Genomic DNA, 18,924 nt, shown 5'->3' with positions numbered 1-18,924 from the left:
TCTGCCAGGAAGTTTCATGTCAGCGCACACTCCGCTGCAGAGTGAAAATCTCATTCCTTATTGCCTTGGTGTCTCTAGAGGGCGAAACAGAAATTATCGAAGTGCAGCATCTGTATGGGTGTCTTAACTGAAGTGGCGCTCTCGTGTGCGCAGGGCAGGTGATGGACGGCGGCAGCGAGCTGGGGGTGGCGCCCAAGGCGGGCGCGGGGCCGTGCTCGGGGCGCGGGCCGCGCGCGTCGCGGCGCTGCCTGCTGGTGACGGCGGGGGCGGCGGTGGCGGCGCTGGTGGTGGTGGCCGTGGTGACGCGCCACGTCACGCTGCAGCAGTGCGCCTCCGCCGCGGGCGGCAGCGGGGCCGGCGCCGCAGACTCTATCCCCGGCAGCGCCGCCGCGCACGCGCACGGCGGAGGCGCCAAGCGCCTGGTGCGCGACGTGCGGCTGCCCGCCGCGCTGCGGCCCATCTCCTACACCATCACCATCGTGCCCTTCATCTGGTGAGTCACTGAGACGCCCAGCCGCCACAATACCTGGCGCCTAGATGCACGTGTCCTCAGGCATTATGCGGCACAATTTTATATACACTACTGACCATTAAAATTGCTACACCAAGAAGAAATGCAGATGATAAACGGGTATTCATTGGACAAATATATTATACTAGAACTGACACGTGATTACATTTTCACGCAATTTGGATGCATTGGATCCTGAGAAATCAGTACCCAGAACAACCACCTCTGGCCGTAATAGCGGCCTTGATACGCCTGGGCATTGAGTCAAACAGAGCTTGGATGGCGTGTACAGGTACAGCTGTCCATGCAGCTTCAACACGATACCACACTTCATCAAGAGTAGTGACTGGCGTATTGTGACGAGCTAGTTGCTCGGCCACCATTGACCAGACATTTTCAATTGCTGAGAGATCTCGAGTATGTGCTGGCCAGGGCAGCAGTCGAACAATTTCTGTAACCAGAAAGACCCGTACAGGACCTGCAACATGCGGTCGTGCATTATCCTGCTGAAATGTAGGGTTTCGCAGGGATGGAATGAAGGGTAGAGCCACGGGTCGCAACACATCTGAAATGTAACATCCACTGTTCAAAGTGCCATGAATGCGAACAAAAGGTGACCGACACGTGTAAGCAATGACACTCCATACCATACCCCGGATGATACGCCAGTATGGAGATGACGAATACACGCCTCCAATGTGCGTTCACCGCGATGTCGCCAAACACGGATGCGACCGCCATGATGCTGTAAACAGTACCTGGATTCAACCGAAAAAAATGACGTTTTGCCATTCGTGCACCCAGGTTCGTCGTTGAGTACACCATCGCAGGCGCTCCTGTCTGTGATGCAGCGTCAAGAGTAACCGCAGCCATTGTCTCCGAGCTGATAGTCCATGCTGTTGCAAATGTCGTCTAACTGTTCGTGCAGATGGTTGTTTTCTTGCAAACTTCCTCATCTGTTGACTCAAGGATTGAGACGTGGCTGCACGATCCGTTACAGCCATGCGGATGAGATGCCTGTCATCTCGACTGCTAGTGATACGAGGCCGTTGGGATCCAGCACGGCGTTCCGTATTACCCTCCTGAACCCACAGATTCCATATTCTGCTAGCAGTTATTGGATCTGGACCAAAGCGAGCAGCAATGTCGCGATACGATAAACCGCAATCGCGACAGGGTACAATCCGACCTTTATCAAAGTCGGAAACGTGATGGTACGCATTTCTCCTCCTTACACTAGGCATCACAACAACGTTTCACCAGGCAACGCCGGTGAACTGCTGTTTGTGTATGAGAAATCGTCTTGAAACTTTCCTCATGTCAGCACGTTGTAGGTGTTGCCACCGTCGCCAACCTTGTGTGAATGCTCTGAAAAGTCAATCATTTGCAAATCACAGCATCTTCTTCCTGTCAGTTTAATTTCGCGTTTGTAGCACGTCATCTTCGTGGTGTAGCAATTTTAATGGCCAGTAGTGTAATTAAGTCAAACTCGTAACATTTCAGAGTCGGTTTAATCCTCTCAGATCTGTTATTCTTCTTGAGGAACGAAATTTTTTTCAATGCTCTGATGCTCCTAGATAATTTTTTTTATTATTTTAGAAGCAAGAGTTACACACGCAGTCGATTTCAAAACACACTGAGGTGACAAAAGTCATGGGATACCACCTAATATCGTGTCGGACCTCCTTTTGCAGTCGTAGTGCAGCAGTTCGAAGACCTCCCAGGGTAGCCGAGAGCGCTAACGCGCTGCTTCCTGGACTCGGGTAGGTGCGCCGGCCCCGGATCGAATCCGCCCGGCAGATTAACGACGAGGTCCTAGATGTGGTTTTTAGGCGGTTTTCCACATCCCACTAGGTGAATACTGAGCTGGTCCCCATGTCCCGCCTCTGTTACACGACTCGCAGACATTTGGAACACATTCTCACTATTTCATGATTTACAGTAGACGCCGACAGTTGGGGTACACCATTTCCATCCCAGGGGGGTATGAGGTGGCGACAGGAATGGCATCCAGCCACCCCTTCAAAAGTTAACTGTGCCAGATCAGTATTTATACAGCAGACCCCGCACGTCGGGATAATTGCTTGGAAAGAGAGACAGAGGGCAGCAGTTTGAAGCCACATGGACTCAACACGTTGTGGGAAGTCCCTTGCAGAAATACAGAGCCATGCTGCCTCTACTTGCGAAAGTGCTGCCAGTGCAGGATTTTGTGCAAGAAATGATCTCCCGATTATGTCCCATAAATGTAAGATTGGATTCATCTCGGGCGACCCGGGAGGCCGAATTATTCGCTCGAACTGTCGAGAATGATCTTCAAACAAATCGCAGACCACTGTGGTTCGGTGACATGGTGAATTGTCATCCATAAAAATTCCTTCGTTGTTTGGGGTCATTACGTCCATGAATGACTGCAAATGGACTCCACGTAGCTGAATATAACCATTTCCGGTCAATTATCGGTTCACGTGGACCAGAGAACCCAGTCCATTCCATGTAAATACGGTTCACATCGTTATGGAGCCACCACCAGCTTGCACAGTCCCTTGTCGACAACTTGGGGTGACGGCTTCGTGATGTCTGCGCCACACTCGAACCCTGCCATCAGCTCTCTCCAGCTAAAATCGGGACTCATCTGACAAGGTCACGGTTTTCCAGTCATCTAAGGTCCAACCGATATGATCACGAGCCTAGGAGAGGCGCTGCAGGCGATGTCGTACTGTTAGCAAAGGCACTCGCGTCGGTCGTCTGCTGCCACGGCCCATTAACGCCAAATTTCGCCGCACTGTCCTAACGAATACGTTCGCCGTACGTCTCAAAGTGATTTCTGCCGTTATTTCACACAGTGTTGCTTTGTGTTCGCACTGACAACTTTTCTCAAATGCCGCTGCTCTCGGTCGTTAAGTGAAGACCGTCGGGCACTGAGTCTCCCGTGACGTGGTATTCTCAACGCATTCTTTACACAGTAGATCTCGGAATGCTGAATTGCCTAACAGTTTTCGAAGCGGAATGTCCCACGCGTCTAGCACCAACTACCATTCCGCGTTCAGAGTATCTTAATTTCTGTCGTGCGGCCATAATCACGTCGGAAAAGTATTGACATGAATCACCTGAGTACAAATGAGAGTTCTTCCAATGCAATTCCCTTTCATGCTTTGTGTAGGCGATACTACTGTCGTCTGCATGTGTGCTTATCGCTACCCCACAACTTTCGTCGTCTCAGTGCATACTTCGTACACAATAGTGTACGCTGGGCCTCAATTAACGCTGAAATCATTGTAGACCAAAGAACATAGGTTTCGAAATGGCGTACAGGCTGTGCTGACATCAAGCGTAGCAAGCACAATCTTAAAGCAATAGGAACTTATTGCCCCAGCGGGTCCAACGGGCTGTTGAGCTACATAGTACCCCACTGAATCTGCCGGGACTCGGATATCCCGCGAGTAAATAAAGGTTTAAAATTAAAACTACGAATTATTGGAACAAATCACATTGACACTATGTGACCAAAATTATCTTGACGCCTGTCAGTGGACCTTAATGTGGGGTGTGTCTACGCTTCGCCCATTTCTCATGCCTTGGTGATACTTTCAATGTGCTGCCTGACTGTCTGTAGAGGAATGGCAACCTATTCTTCCCAAGATAGACAAGATAGTGATGTGGTACGCGGAGTCTGGAGCAAAGTCGATATTCCAACTCGTTTCGAAGATCCTCCACTGGGTTCAGATCGGGACATTAGGCAGGCTTGCTCATTTCAGAAATGTTCTTGTTCACAAACCATTGCCTCACAGAACCTGCTTTATGACAGGAAGTATTATCACGCTGATGCAATCGTCGCCTCCGAAATGTTCCTCTACTATATGCAGTACTTTGTGCTGTAACATGTGTGAACCACGCCCTAACCACAAAAAGGCCCTCATGCCGCAACAGCATCTCCCCCCTTACTTCACTGTTGGCACCACACGTGATGCCAGGTAAGGCATTCGCCAAACTCAGACCTTCCCAATAGATTGTCATTGAACTCACTACATCAAATCAATCGCTTCCAGTCATCAACTGTCCATTGTTTTCGCTCTTTGCACCACCTCAAGCGTCTTTTAGTATTGATTATGGGAATGTGTATCATATTAGGAACTGAGCAACTATTGTAGCGCTTGCGCCAACTGCTGGAGTGTTGATGACTCTTTGAAAATTATGAGTGACTTCTTCCACTGTTTTTATCTGATATTTCACTACCATTGCTAGTGTGCGACTTGACACAACCACGTTGATTAACAATCTAGGCGTAACGTTCCAAACAGTATAAAATGGAAGGTGTATGTAAGGATTGTACTAGGGAAGGCGAATGGTCAGCTCGGATTATTGGGAGAATTTCAGAAAACCATTCCTGAGTTCTAGTCAAGCGTTCATGGTCCGCACCAGCTCAAATTAAAGATAGACATCGAAGCAACCCAGAGATGGGCTGCCAGGTTTGTTACCGGTAGGGGCAGACGACATGCAAATATTACAGAGTTCCTTAGGGAACTCACACTGGAATCGCTGGAGGAAAGGCAGCGTTCGATAAGGGTAAATTTAGAGAATCTGCGTTTGAATCTGACTGCAGAACGATTCTACTGGTACATTTCGGGTAAGGACCACGGACATTGCGAGAAATTAGATCTCGTTTGATGCATATTGATAATCGTTTTTCCGTCGCTCTGTTTGCTAGTGGAGTAGGAAAGGCAATGACTAGTAGTGGTATATGGTACCGTCCGCCACGCACCGTACGGTGGCTGGCGGTGTGTGTAAGTAGATGTAGACGTACCATCCTCCGCTGTGGTCGTCGGTCTCTGTCGGCCAGTAAATGAGGTCTGACTGGTCTTGGTTAGCTTTAGTTGTTCATCCACATTTCCACTTCACAATTACATCACCAGCAACCAACTTGAGTAGTTTTAGAAATGTTCTTGATGGATTTGTTACTCAGGTGACCAGGTGATCCCCAGTGACTAGTCCACGTTCGAAGTCTCTGAGCCCTCCTGCTGTTACCCCTTCCCTACTGACAACACAAAACTTGAAATTTTCGCTTCCATTTTCAGGTGATGAAAATGCCGAAGTGGCATCTACACTAGTGGCCATTAAAATTGCTACACCTCTAAGATGACGTGCTACAGACGGGAAATTTAACCGACAGGAAGAAGATTCTGTGATATGCAAATGATTAGCTTTTCATAGCATTCACACAAGGTTGACGCCGGTGGCGACACCTACAACGTGCTGACATGAGGAAAGTTTCCAACCGATTTCTCATACAGAAATAGCAGTTGACCGGCGTTGCCTGGTGAAACTTTGTTGTGATGCCTCGTGTAAGGGGGAGAAATGCGTACCATCACGTTTCCGACATTGATAAAGGTCGTCAGTAGCCTATCGCGATTGCGGTTTATCGTATCGCGACATTGCTGCTCGCGTTGGTCGAAATCCAATGATTGCTAGCACAATATGGAATCGGTGTGTTCAGGAAGGTAATACGGAACACCGTGCTGGATCCCAACGGCCTCGCATGGCTATAACGGATCGTGCAACCACGTCTCGATCCTTGAGTCAACAGATGGGGACGTTTGCAAGACAACAACCATCTGCACGAACAGAAAGACGACGTTTGCAGCTGCATGGACTACCAGCTCAGAGACCTGCGGTTACTCTTGACGCTGCATCACAGACAGGAGCGCCTGCGATGGTGTACTCAACGACCAACCTGGGTGCACGAATGGCAAAACGTCATTTTTTCGGATGAATCCAGGTTCTGTTTACAGCATCATGATAGTCGCATCCGTGTTTGGTGACATCGCGGTGAACGCACATTGGAAGCGTGTATTCGTCATCGCCATGCTGGCGTATCACCCGGCGTAATGGTATGGGGTGCCATTGGTTACACGTCTCGGTCACCTCTTGTTCGCATTGACGGCACTTTGAACAGTGGACATTACATTTCAGATGTGTTACCACCCGTGGCTCTACCCTTCATTCGATCCCTGCGAAACCCTTCATTTCAGCAGGATAATACACGACCGCATCCTGTACGGGCCTTTCTGGATACAGAAAATGTTCGACTGCTGTCCTGGCCAGCACATCCTCCAGATCTCTTGCCAATTGAAAACGTCTGGTCAATGGTGGCCGAGCAACTGGCTCGTCACTATACGCCAGTCACTACTCTTAATGAACTGTAGTATCGTGTTGAAGCTGCGTGGGCAGCTGTACCAGTAGACGACATCCAAGCTCAGTTTGACTCATGCCCAGGCGTATCGAGGCCGTTATTACGGCCAGAGGTGGTTGTTCTGGGTACTGATTTCTCAGGATCTATGCACCCAAATTGCGTGAAAATGTAATCACATGTCAGTTCTAGTATAATATATTTGTCCAATGAATACCCGTTTATCATCTTCATTTCTTCTTGGCGTAGCAATTTTAATGGCCAGTAGTGTAAGTCTACCTCCTCTTTGCTTGCGCAGGTATCATTTCCTAAAGGAATGGTTGCATTTTGTAGAAACAGGATGTGAAGTGCGTTCTTCGGTCACCACCTAAGGTTAGGGCCCTTTTACCGTCTGTGAAGTATCATCTTGGTTTACGTAAGGCGAATGTATACCTATCCCATGCAGTTCTGCCAATATACACTCCTGGAAATGGAAAAAAGAACACATTGACACCGGTGTGTCACACCCACCATACTTGCTCCGGACACTGCGAGAGGGCTGTACTAGCAATGATCACACGCACGGCACAGCGGACACACCAGCAACCGCGGTGTTGGCCGTCGAATGGCGCTAGCTGCGCAGCATTTGTGCACCGCCGCCGTCAGTGTCAGCCAGTTTGCCGTGGCATACGGAGCTCCATCGCAGTCTTTAACACTGGTAGCATGCCGCGACAGCGTGGACGTGAACCGTATGTGCAGTTGACGGACTTTGAGCGAGGGCGTATAGTGGGCATGCGGGAGGCCGGGTGGACGTACCGCCGAATTGCTCAACACGTGGGGCGTGAGGTCTCCACAGTACATCGATGTTGTCGCCAGTGGTCGGCGGAAGGTGCACGTGCCCGTCGACCTGGGACCGGACCGCAGCGACGCACGGATGCACGCCAAGACCGTAGGATCCTGCGCAGTGCCGTAGGGGACCGCACCGCCACTTCCCAGCAAATTAGGGACACTGTTGCTCCTGGGGTATCGGCGAGGACCATTCGCAACCGTCTCCATGAAGCTGGGCTACGGTCCCGCACACCGTTAGGCCGTCTTCTGCTCACGCCCCAACATCGTGCAGCCCGCCTCCAGTGGTGTCGCGACAGGCGTGACTGGAGGGACGAATGGAGACGTGCCGTCTTCAATGATGAGAGTCGCTTCTGCCTTGGTGCCAATGATGGTCGTATGCGTGTTTGGCGCCGTGCAGGTGAGCGCCACAATCAGGACTGCATACGACCGAGGCACACAGGGCCAACACCCGGCATCATGGTGTGGGGAGCGATCTCCTACACTGGCCGTACACCGCTGGTGATCGTCGAGGGGACACTGAATAGTGCACGGTACATCCAAACCGTCATCGAACCCATCGTTCTACCATTCCTAGACCGGCAAGGGAACTTGCTGTTCCAACAGGACAACGCACGTCCGCATGTATCCCGTGCCACCCAACGTGCTCTAGAAGGTGTAAGTCAACTACCCTGGCCAGCAAGATCTCCGGATCTGTCCCCCATTGAGCATGTTTGGGACTGGATGAAGCGTCGCCGCACGCGGTCTGCACGTCCAGCACGAACGCTGGTCCAACTGAGGCGCCAGGTGGAAATGGCATGGCAAGCCGTTCCACAGGACTACATCCAGCATCTCTACGATCGTCTCCATGGGAGAATAGCAGCCTGCATTGCTGCGAAAGGTGGATATACACTGTACTAGTGCCGACATTGTGCATGCTCTGTTGCCTGTGTCTATGTGCCTGTGGTTCTGTCAGTGTGATCATGTGATGTATCTGACCCCAGGAATGTGTCAATAAAGTTTCCCCTTCCTGGGACGATGAATTCACGGTGTTCTTATTTCAATTTCCAGGAGTGTACATTGGACAGGCTATCAAGACAGTGGAGGACTAGTCTGTAGAATATGAGCGTCACACACTATTGCAACAGACTATAAGAAAGATTGCCGTTGCACCGGCCATCCTATGGAATATAACAACAGAGTGCAGTTCCAGTGATTGGGATAGTTCTATTAATGAAGCAGGCGAGATATTTGCTTAAACTCTGCTTGAAATCGTGCTCTCTTCCTTTTCAAAAACAGAAAGTCAGACTTAATTCCACTTACTCACCTGTTGGTAATTAATATCGTGAGGTGGCAGCTTGTTTCAAGTATCTGTCCTCACATTTTTCCTATTTACGTACTGAATTTGTATTCAAGAGTTTCCTGCTTCATTTTTTTCCGATTAGGTTTTTATTTGTCTTTTTGTTCGCATATCACGTCTCTCTGTACTTTCCCCAAATCTGGGACACACCACTTTGAGAGACATGTAACCGATCGGCAAAATCTTGTTGTGTATGATCTGCCTAAAGTAAAGCCACTTTCCTTACTCTATCAAAGTGTTGCATACCTCTACGTGCCATGTTACTGCAGTACTGAACACGAACTGAATGAAACTGTTGTTGATACTGGAGTATTCGCGGTGTGTGCCGCTGAGGCAGTGGTATGCTTACATGATTGGAAGATGGCCATAAAGCGTGCCAGCAGGTAACATTGTTCAATATATGGGCTCTCACTGGATAATACGCGAAGTGCCTACGTCAGTTAGACCTCTAGTATCGCAGACTACATTTTACGATAGTATTCCAAACTTCTGTTGCGCAGTGTAGCTCCTGGTCGGTAGCCCCGTCTACGGAGGGTTTAAACCTTCTGCCACAGTGCCCTCTCGTTACATTTGTGCCTTTAAAATGATGGGATGTTCACCTGTTCAGATATCGACGGTTACAGAAGGCGTCACCCGGCTGCATTCCTGTAGGTTGTTTGAACTCTTTATACCTCGGAAGTGACTGAACTTCCGCGTTGGATTTTCCTGTTGAACGATAACTTCACAGAGACCTTGACGACAAGGCACAGCCACCGCCTTAACAAGTCAGAAATGAAACCACTATTGCCCAAATTAAAGTTTAAGCGAGACAGAGATGCTCGTGTTGTGTTTTCAATAGCATCGAAGCAGGTGCTTGTTTCTAGTTACAACGATGCTCTTACTAAATCAACCTCTGAGCAAACGTGCCGCTCTTCTTTGGATCTTTGCTCCTCTGGTAAGGGTTACAGACAAATAAATCTTCCCTACTGCTTGGCTATGTCGGGGCCCTCCCACCAGTTGTCAGCGCGTCTGACTGCCATGTGGAGCATCGAGGTTCAATTCCTGGATCTAACAGGGATTCTCTCTTGGTGAGTTGTTGAGGTGTGGAACGATGAACACTCGACTTCGCTGGGGACCGCTGTAAAGCTGCTCCATCCAGAACTAGCGCCTGCGAGTTTCGGAAAAGATGTCAACATATGGGACAGTGGTACGCTGACTAAAGACCCTCCATATGGCATACAAATGACGCCTTTAGGGGAGGATGGCGTCGGGGTCGGTCAGATCCGCCCGGTCCTCAAGGTGTAGGTTCCCCAAGCGGCAGGGTTTTTTTCCAAACAAAATTTAATGGCAATTTTACATTTTTGGAGTGTTTACACTTAGATACCTCTCTTTGGCTGTATTCGAATTACAAGTACGCCTAAGAAAGATTTGCAGTATGGACTGCGCGGGGTGCCATGTTACACTGACAGCTGCGAAAGTGGTCAATACAGTGTCTGTTTCTCACAGACATGCATCTGATGCACTACTGGCAAGATGCACTGGTGGTGAGACACAAAATGTAAATGAAAGTTTGCAGTTTTACTTGGACCAAATGTTCTAAGGAAAAAAAGAGGATACTTTTGGTTTTTATAGAAACTGTTTCTCAATTCAGTATCGGATGTTTGAAGACTGAAGAAAGTAGGAGTCCCAGCATTGCCTTATGACCCTCCCAGAAGAAGATCCTCTTATCTAAAGATCAGCGCCGGATCAAACGGTCCACAAGGTGCCGACTGGTGTAGGAAAAATTCAAAATAAACGCCACCCTGGGCTTGAAATTACAAGAAGAAGGAGCATTACAGGAGCAAGAAGGGAAGACGTTTAGTGCAAGTGAATTTAGTTGGGTACGTGGCATTTACTAGCATTAATTTTTTAACAAAATTTCAAAATCCATTCTCCAGTAAGTTTTTTATTCTAAGTTCAATACCAAGTTTTTCATTCTAAATATTGAACAATCTCAATGATATTTTTGCAGTAAGTTTGTGTATTTTACTATCACATCTATGTTTTGATCATTAAAGAAAATTTAAATTTAAATTTGAAAAAAAATACTGAAAGTAAATTAAAAACTTTCGTCATAAAATGAATGCACAGAACTTTTGAACAATGTCTTGTGAATGTACCTAAAGAATCTGGAATGCGAAAACTCAGATCTTAGTATGCGAAGTTGGTTTTCAAAATATCACTAAAAACCGTATTAAAAATTTGCGGAATTACAAAGTGAGTGAAGTTATGGACTTTAAAATTTGGTTGTTATCAGCAAATTAGAAGAAAAGTTAAGTTTCTGGGTGGGGTTTCCCCTTAATAACTGACTGGGTGAGTCAGGTCAAAGGTTAGAAGAAGGCAAGGGGATGCCAGCATCGTTAGGACGAAGGTTACTAAAGTGCAGTGGCGTACAAATCAGCCTGACAATACCTGGAGAATACTCAGTATTGTAGAACACTCAGTATAGTGTCGTTTATTGAAACTGAAGTACACTTCTCGAACAATCACTATATATACACAAAAACAAATAACTTGTAGACAACCATTCATCAAGACCGTCGGTGAGGTCCGTCGGAGCTGATCCTAGCTCGGCGAGGAACTGGCTGTACTGCTGCTGCGCTGGCCTTATAAAGCCGGCGGAGGCCGGCCGAATACTCCAACTTTCCCTTGTATCTGTGGGGCGACGTCTGCAGAAAAAGATTCGCATTAGTCTCTAGCAAGTTCTGTTTGCTTTGAAGAATTGTTTTCCTCTTAGTTGCGCCTGCAAGTGCTTGTGTATGTTATATGGAACACAGGGGTGTCTTGAGTGTAGTCTGACTGGCAGGGGCCGTGTGTGGCAGACCTAACAATACCCTTGTCTCTGATGAACACTCGCTGTCGAGAATAGCGAACTGGGTTCTATTACTTAAGAAATCTTCGAGCCACTCACATATCTGGAAATCAAATCCGTACGCTCAGATCTTCGTCAACTGTCTGCAGTGCCTTGCTGCCACAGGATATTTTCTGTAAATCGATCCTTTCTTTTAGTCTAGTCGTGCCACAACCTTCTTGCTTTCCCCAATTGTGTTCAGTACCTCTTCATTAGTTATCCAGTTTACTTATCAGATATTCAATATTCTCCTGTACCACCACATTTCAAAAGCTTATGTTCTCTTCGTGTATGAACTTTTTATCGTCTAAGTATAACTTCTGCAAAAGGCTACGCTCCAGATAAATATCTTCAAAAAAGAATTCTTAATATTTAAATTCATGCTCGGTGCTAACAAATTTCTGTTTTTGAGAAACAATAGTCTTGCTACTGTGAGTCCGCATTTTATATCCTCTTACTTCGGCCATTACCAGTTATTTTGCTTCCCACATGGCAAAACTCGTCGATTACTTTTAATTTTACATCTCCTAACCCAATTCTATTAGGATCACTCTAATTCAGTTCACCTACAACCTACATTCATTATCCTTGTTTTACTTTCGTTGATACTCTTTCAAAATGGCTCCAAGCTCTATGGGACTTAACATCTGAGGTCATCAGTCCCCTGGACTTAGAACTGCTGAAACCTAACTAACCTGAGGACATCACACACATCCATGCCCGAGGCAGGATTAGAATCTGCGACCGTAGTAGCCTCGTAGTTCCGGACTGAAGCATCTAGAACCGCTCGACCACAGAGGCCGGCTGTTGATAGTCGTCTTATAGCCTCTTTTCAAGTCACCATTCATTCTGCTTAGCTACTCTTCCCAGTCCATGCCAACAAAGGATAGGGGCCCCATCCTTCGTTGGCATGGACTGGGAAGAGTAGCTAAGCAGAATGAATGGTGACTTGAAAAGAGGCTATAAGACGACTATCAACAGCCGGCCTCTGTGGTCGAGCGGTTCTAGATGCTTCAGTCCGGAACTACGAGGCTACTACGGTCGCAGATTCTAATCCTGCCTCGGGCATGGATGTGTGTGATGTCCTCAGGTTAGTTAGGTTTCAGCAGTTCTAAGTCCAGGGGACTGATGACCTCAGATGTTAAGTCCCATAGAGCTTGGAGCCATTTTGAAAGAGTATCAACGAAAGTAAAACAAGGATAATGAATGTAGGTTGTAGGTGAACTGAATTAGAGTGATCCTAATAGAATTGGGTTAGGAGATGTAAAATTAAAAGTAATCGACGAGTTTTGCCATGTGGGAAGCAAAATAACTGGTAATGGCCGAAGTAAGAGGATATAAAATGCGGACTCACAGTAGCAAGACTATTGTTTCTCAAAAACAGAAATTTGTTAGCACCGAGCATGAATTTAAATATTAAGAATTCTTTTTTTGAAGATATTTACTGGAGTGACCGTAGTAGCCTCGTAGTTCCGGACTGAAGCATCTAGAACCGCTCGACCACAGAGGCCGGCTGTTGATAGTCGTCTTATAGCCTCTTTTCAAGTCACCATTCATTCTGCTTAGCTACTCTTCCCAGTCCATGCCGTCCCCGTCAGAACTACAGTGTAGTTGAAAACCACAAAATTGTTATTTCTTCTCCCTGAAAGTTAATTCCCTACCCAAATTCCTCCTTGGCTTCCTATTCTTCTTGCTCAATTTACAGATTGAATAATGTAGGTTAGCAGTACAATCATGTCTCACTCATATCTCAACTGCTGCTTCCTTTTCTTGCACTTACATTTTTATACCTGCGGTCTGGTTCCTGTACAAGTAGTGTATAACATTCCGTTCACTGTTTTTTTACCTCTGGTACCTTCATAATTTCGAAGAGTGTACTCCAGACAACATTGTCCAAAGTTTTCTCTTAATCTACAAATGCTATAGACATTGATTTGACTTTTTGCACTCTATCTTCTATACTTCAGTACGGAGAATGAAAAATATGGGTGCTTAGTGTTACTAATGTTACTAAATTGTCCGGCAAAAAGTGTTTCTCACAGAACGGTGAGCGTACAATTTACAGGACAATCCACATGGTCCTTTACCTAAACGTCCGTATATGACGGGCCACCCAGCGCAGCTAAGGACCTGCGCGAAGCCTTTCTCACAAGGGCTACTCGCGAGCACAAATAAAACGCTACCTCCACAAAAATAGGACCTAAAAAAGACGGAAGAAAGCGAGAGCCTGACGGTTTCTCTCTACGTAGGGCGACCTTCCGTCAATATTGCTGGGACCTTAAACAAATATAACGTGAAGAGCGTATTCCACTCGTGGCGCAAAATTAAAGGCGTACCGTTCACTGCCAGATGCCCGTGGGGGACTGTGTAATTGTATGCACCTAGGGTGTTCAGCAAAGCGCGTACGTGTGAGTGTGTGTGTGTGTGTGTGTGTGTGTGTGTGTGTGTGTGTGTATGCGCTCGCCTGTGTGTGTGTGTGGGGGGGGGGGGGGAGGAGGTGCCAAATAATCAGGCAAAAACTCGCTGCAGAGGTATGAACTTGTTGAAAAGAAAACATAGAAGAACTTTATGATGGTCAGGACCTCAGGAATGAAAATACTCCAACTGCAATAATCAATGAGTGTGAAATACAAGATCCCCAATCACGAGACATGAATTTGAACATCATCTTCGGAGTCTCAAAAAAGCAAAAGCTACTGGTGTTGTTGATTTCCCTGCAGAACTGCTGAAAAATTTAGCTAAAAATATGAACAACCAATTGTTCAAAGTAATAAATGACTGCTACCGAAGAAGAATCATGCCAGAAGACCACACACAGTGCAGAACCTTTCCCACGCCTAAAATAGGAAAGGCATCATGTACCAATCATAGAACGCCATCAATGGTGTCGCATGCCTCCAAAATACACATTAGTATGGTTAAGAATAGTATAAAAGAGAAGGTAGCTAAGTATGTTGGAGAAGGCCAATATAGATTTAGAGAAGACAGAGGAACAAGAAAAGCAATTTTGGTGTTGCACATACTGTTGGAGAGAAGAACAGGTATAAATACGAGATGGACTTATCGTACCTTCATTGACCTAGAAAAAGCTTTTGACAAGAATAATTAATAGACTATATCAGAACCAAAGCAAAAAAAAAAACATCACTAAGGTAGAGGAAGAGGTCAGTATTAGATAAGAAGTTAGACAATAATGTACACTGTGTCCGTATTTGTTTAATATGTTCTTTCAGATGATGAAGGATAGGACAAAGGAAATAAAAGTCAATGGCGAATTGATAAATTATAGCAGATTTGCTGAGGATGTCATAATAGTTGGAGACTCCGGAAAAGAAGTGAATAGAATGCTGCAAGTCTTATCAGACATTACTAAACTACGGCAAAGCAAACAAACGAAGAACGGAAGTAATGGTAATATGGAAAAATGTCGAAGAAATCAAAACCAATATAAAAACCGATGTGTCAGGTTAAACTATTTTGTTTTCTTGGTAGTATAACAACAGAGGACAATAGGTGCAACATGGAAGTGAAGAATATGGCTGCACTGGCAAAAAGACGTTTATGATTGAGAAAAACATTTTAACCAACAACAGTTTGAACCAGAAGCAGTATGAATATAGATGTCAGGAAATCTTTTGCAGAATCATTTGTATGGTGTACACAGATCTACTGAAGGTTTAATTGGATAGGAATCGCCTTTAAGCTGCTGAAATTTGGATATGGTGAAAAATGAGGAGGGCGGACTGGACGAAAAGGAAAGAAAAAGACATCTGTCTTAATGGAAGTCAATGAAGAAAGAAGATTATTAAAGGAAATGGAAAAGAGAAAAATAAAATATATTGGATATGTCATCAGACACAACGGTTCCATCCTTAATATTCTTGAAGGTAAAGAGACAGGAAAAACCTGAAGAGGGAGGCCAGAGGATGGCCTAGGAAGAATTATTTGGGTTATATCGAGAAGAGTTTAGAATGTGGCGTCTGGAGCCGAGCGACCGCTCCGGTCACAGATTCGAATCCTGCCTCGGGCATGGATGTGTGTGCTGTCCTTAGGTTAGTTAGGTTTAATTAGTTCTAAGTTCTAGGCGACTGATGGCCTCAGAAGTTAAGTCGCATAGTGCTCAGAGCCATTTTTTTAGAATGTGGCAATTACATGGAACTTAAACGAACAGTAAATGACAAAAGAGTGTAGTTGCATCAATAAGGCATTAGCCTTTAGAATAAGCATGGGCGAGGCCCTTTCAATAAGTAACACATTTTTTTCTGAAAACATTCCATCCACGTAGTGCTTCCAGCAGAGTGCGTCATTCACTGGGTCAAACAGATGGAAGTTGGAAGGTGCGAGATCCGGCATTAGGGTGGATGAAGAAGAAACACGCAATGAAGTTTTATGAGCTGCTCTCGGTTACAATGACTTGTGTGAGGTCATGCGTTGTCATGGAGAAGGAGAAGTTCGTTTGAATTTTTGTGGCGACGAACACGCTGAAGTCGTTCCTTCAATTTCCTGAGGGTAGCACAATAAACTTCCAAGTTGATCGTTGCACCAGAATAACCCAGACACCGCCTGAGGGTGTGGTTTTGAATACCTTTTCTTCGGAGGAGAAGTGGTGTAGCGCCACTCTATGGATTGTCCTTTGGTTTTCGGTTCGAAGCGATAAATCCATGTTTCATCGTTTGTGACGAAGTCCGACAAAAAATTGTGACAATCAACCTCGTAACGCACAAGCAATTTCGCTGTTCTCTATGGTCTTCTGTTAGGCGGCGAGAAACCCAGCGGGCAGACAACCTTGACTACCCTAACTGGTGCACCAGTGTGTCAGTACTACCAACAGAGACGTCCAGTTGTGCATCGAGGTGTTTGACTAATCCGTCGATAACCTCGAGTGAGACTGTTCGCACGTTCCAACACTGCAATAGTCGGAGCTGTGCAGCCGGCCAGCAGCGAGAAATGGGATACGTTTGCGCAACCTTTCTGCGATGATAACACACGCCTCGCCCAACGACTCACCGTGCTTTTGTTCATCGCCAGGTGCAAATTCCACGATGCCCCAAAGCGAATTCCCCCTTTTTGTCAACCTAGATTGGGCGGGAAAAAATGTGTTGCATACTTATTGAACGCTCATCGTGTGTAGGAAGCGTTTGTCTCCGGTGAAGTATCGAGTTAGTCTCCCATGGTAGAGTACAGCATAGTCGTAGAAAGGAGTGAAAATACAAGTAGATGCGTATCAAGTTTATTAAAGTTACTTCCATCTAAGCACCGAATTGAAAGTGACTTCGTAAAGAACATTATGAATGACAGCGACGCATGCAGATACGCACGGTATGGATTGGTAAACTAGGACTTAACACAGAAACTAGATATTGATTGCTTTACCTCGATCCCCAAACTTTTTAATTTATGCTTTTCAACTGATACCTTTACTCATGTAAGTACTTTATAGTGAGTATCGCATTGAGAGATCGTAGTAATGATTTATTAGATATTTATTATTTACCCAACAATTGAACGAGCTGTGTGCTTGTGGGTGACAGCGTAATAGTACGAAAGTATCTGCGGTATTTCGCTAATTTTGGCAATGTTACGTATGTAGTTCGTTCATTTGGAATCCACTTTTTCCACGCGTATGTTCATTTGCCTCTTTTTGTATTGTTGTTTAAAACAGTTTAAATTCACGGGTTACTGAATCAGCAAAGAGAATAGAAGCTAACAAAACCGAAACTTGGTAGTATTCTGATTAACTGTAGAAAAAAAAAGGTTGAAATGTGTGTGAAATCTTATGGGACTTAACTGCTAAGGTCATCAGTACCTAAGCTTACACACTACTTAACCTAAATTATCCTAAGGACAAACACACACACACCCATGCCCGAGGGAGGATTCGAACCTCCGCCGCGATCTGTAAAAATGAAGTGAGGTGCGAAATCAAATCTGTTTGAAAAACTCGAAGTCTATTGGAAATACTTCAAACTTGAAAAAGCGTTTAAGGAAACACACCAACAGACAGAAAGACATAATTAATAACTTAACAAGATGAAAGAGTGAATAGAGTTTTGAGCATGTGCTTTATTGGGTCACTGAAATCAACAAATCACTTCTCGTTAGCAATTTTTATTTTGTGACGCGTTTCGGCCTTAGCCCATCATCAGTGGATCATATAAAATATAAAGGCTTAATACATAGCATTGCGTCACATAATTACATTCTTGACATTGGTACGCACATGACAAGAATGTAACTGTGTGGTACAATATCAAGTGTTAAGGCGTTTTATATGATGTACTAATAACAGGATACTACAGAAATGCTTCCTAAAAATAAATTTTAACAAGGGGTTTGTTGATTTTAGAGATCTAATACTGCAGTGCTAAAAGATGTGCGCAGAGTTTATGTAATAGACGTAGATACCCTGCGCGACATCATGTCGACTGAACAGTGTGTTACATACACTGCATGACAAAAAAGTGAACCACTCAAAGATATGGTCGTACGGCAATGTAACTTCGTACACGTACACACTGTCGTCGGGTATGTGAATCTTTGAAGTTGCAGTACTCTGTGACACGTACAACGGCCAACAGAGTGCACTACTGTTGTTCATATTGAATGTTATTACAAGTACCAGGTGTGTTAGGTTATATAAAGGGCGTGAAGAGCGTCAGATATTGAGTGATCGCTGTGAAAGACACAGACGTGTTGCATTCACCTACGAAACAGCATTGTCAACAACAGAGTTTCAAAGGCCCCTCTTTGTGGATCTTCATTTGGCCTCTTGGTCGAATCGTGCAATGTCCAGATTTGTGGGGCAATGGACTGCATGGGGACCTGGGGATAATGGTACTCGTCATCGAGGTTCTAATCGACCACATCTGATCGGCCATATCGTGCACCAAGCACATCGTAACCCCTTCACAACTGCGATTACCATCGAGGTACAGTTAATTCTATGTCATCCTACACAATTGGTGGGAGACTAACAATAACCGTCTAGGAAACTGGCGTCCCATTCGTAGTCTGCGATTAACGCCACACACACAAGCGGCTACGTTCAGGTTGCTGCCGTGAGCGAGAAGCATGTATTGCCGATGAATGGCCCTTCTGGTTGCTTCACGTATTTTTCAGGTAGTGTAAGTACATGACAAGATGTAAGTAAGAAGGGTATAATTAAAAAAAATAGGTTTTTTTATGATAAAAACCAA

General features: G+C 45.7%; 1 protein-coding gene across 1 annotated transcript in view; it reads left to right on the top strand.

Annotated features, from left to right (window-relative positions):
- The first annotated feature begins 383 nt into the window (after positions 1 to 383).
- Positions 384 to 18,924, top strand: part of LOC124711183 (aminopeptidase N) — a 318,231-nt gene continuing 299,690 nt past the window's right edge. Inside the window, exon 1 of the mRNA XM_047241110.1 lies at positions 384 to 493. The gene's annotated coding sequence lies outside the window, so the exon portion shown is untranslated. The remainder of the gene's footprint in view (positions 494 to 18,924) is intronic.

The sequence above is a fragment of the Schistocerca piceifrons genome, chromosome 8, assembly GCF_021461385.2.
Source record: "Schistocerca piceifrons isolate TAMUIC-IGC-003096 chromosome 8, iqSchPice1.1, whole genome shotgun sequence".
Lineage (NCBI taxonomy): Eukaryota > Metazoa > Arthropoda > Insecta > Orthoptera > Acrididae > Schistocerca > Schistocerca piceifrons.
This window is presented reverse-complemented; position numbering and strand designations above follow the sequence as displayed.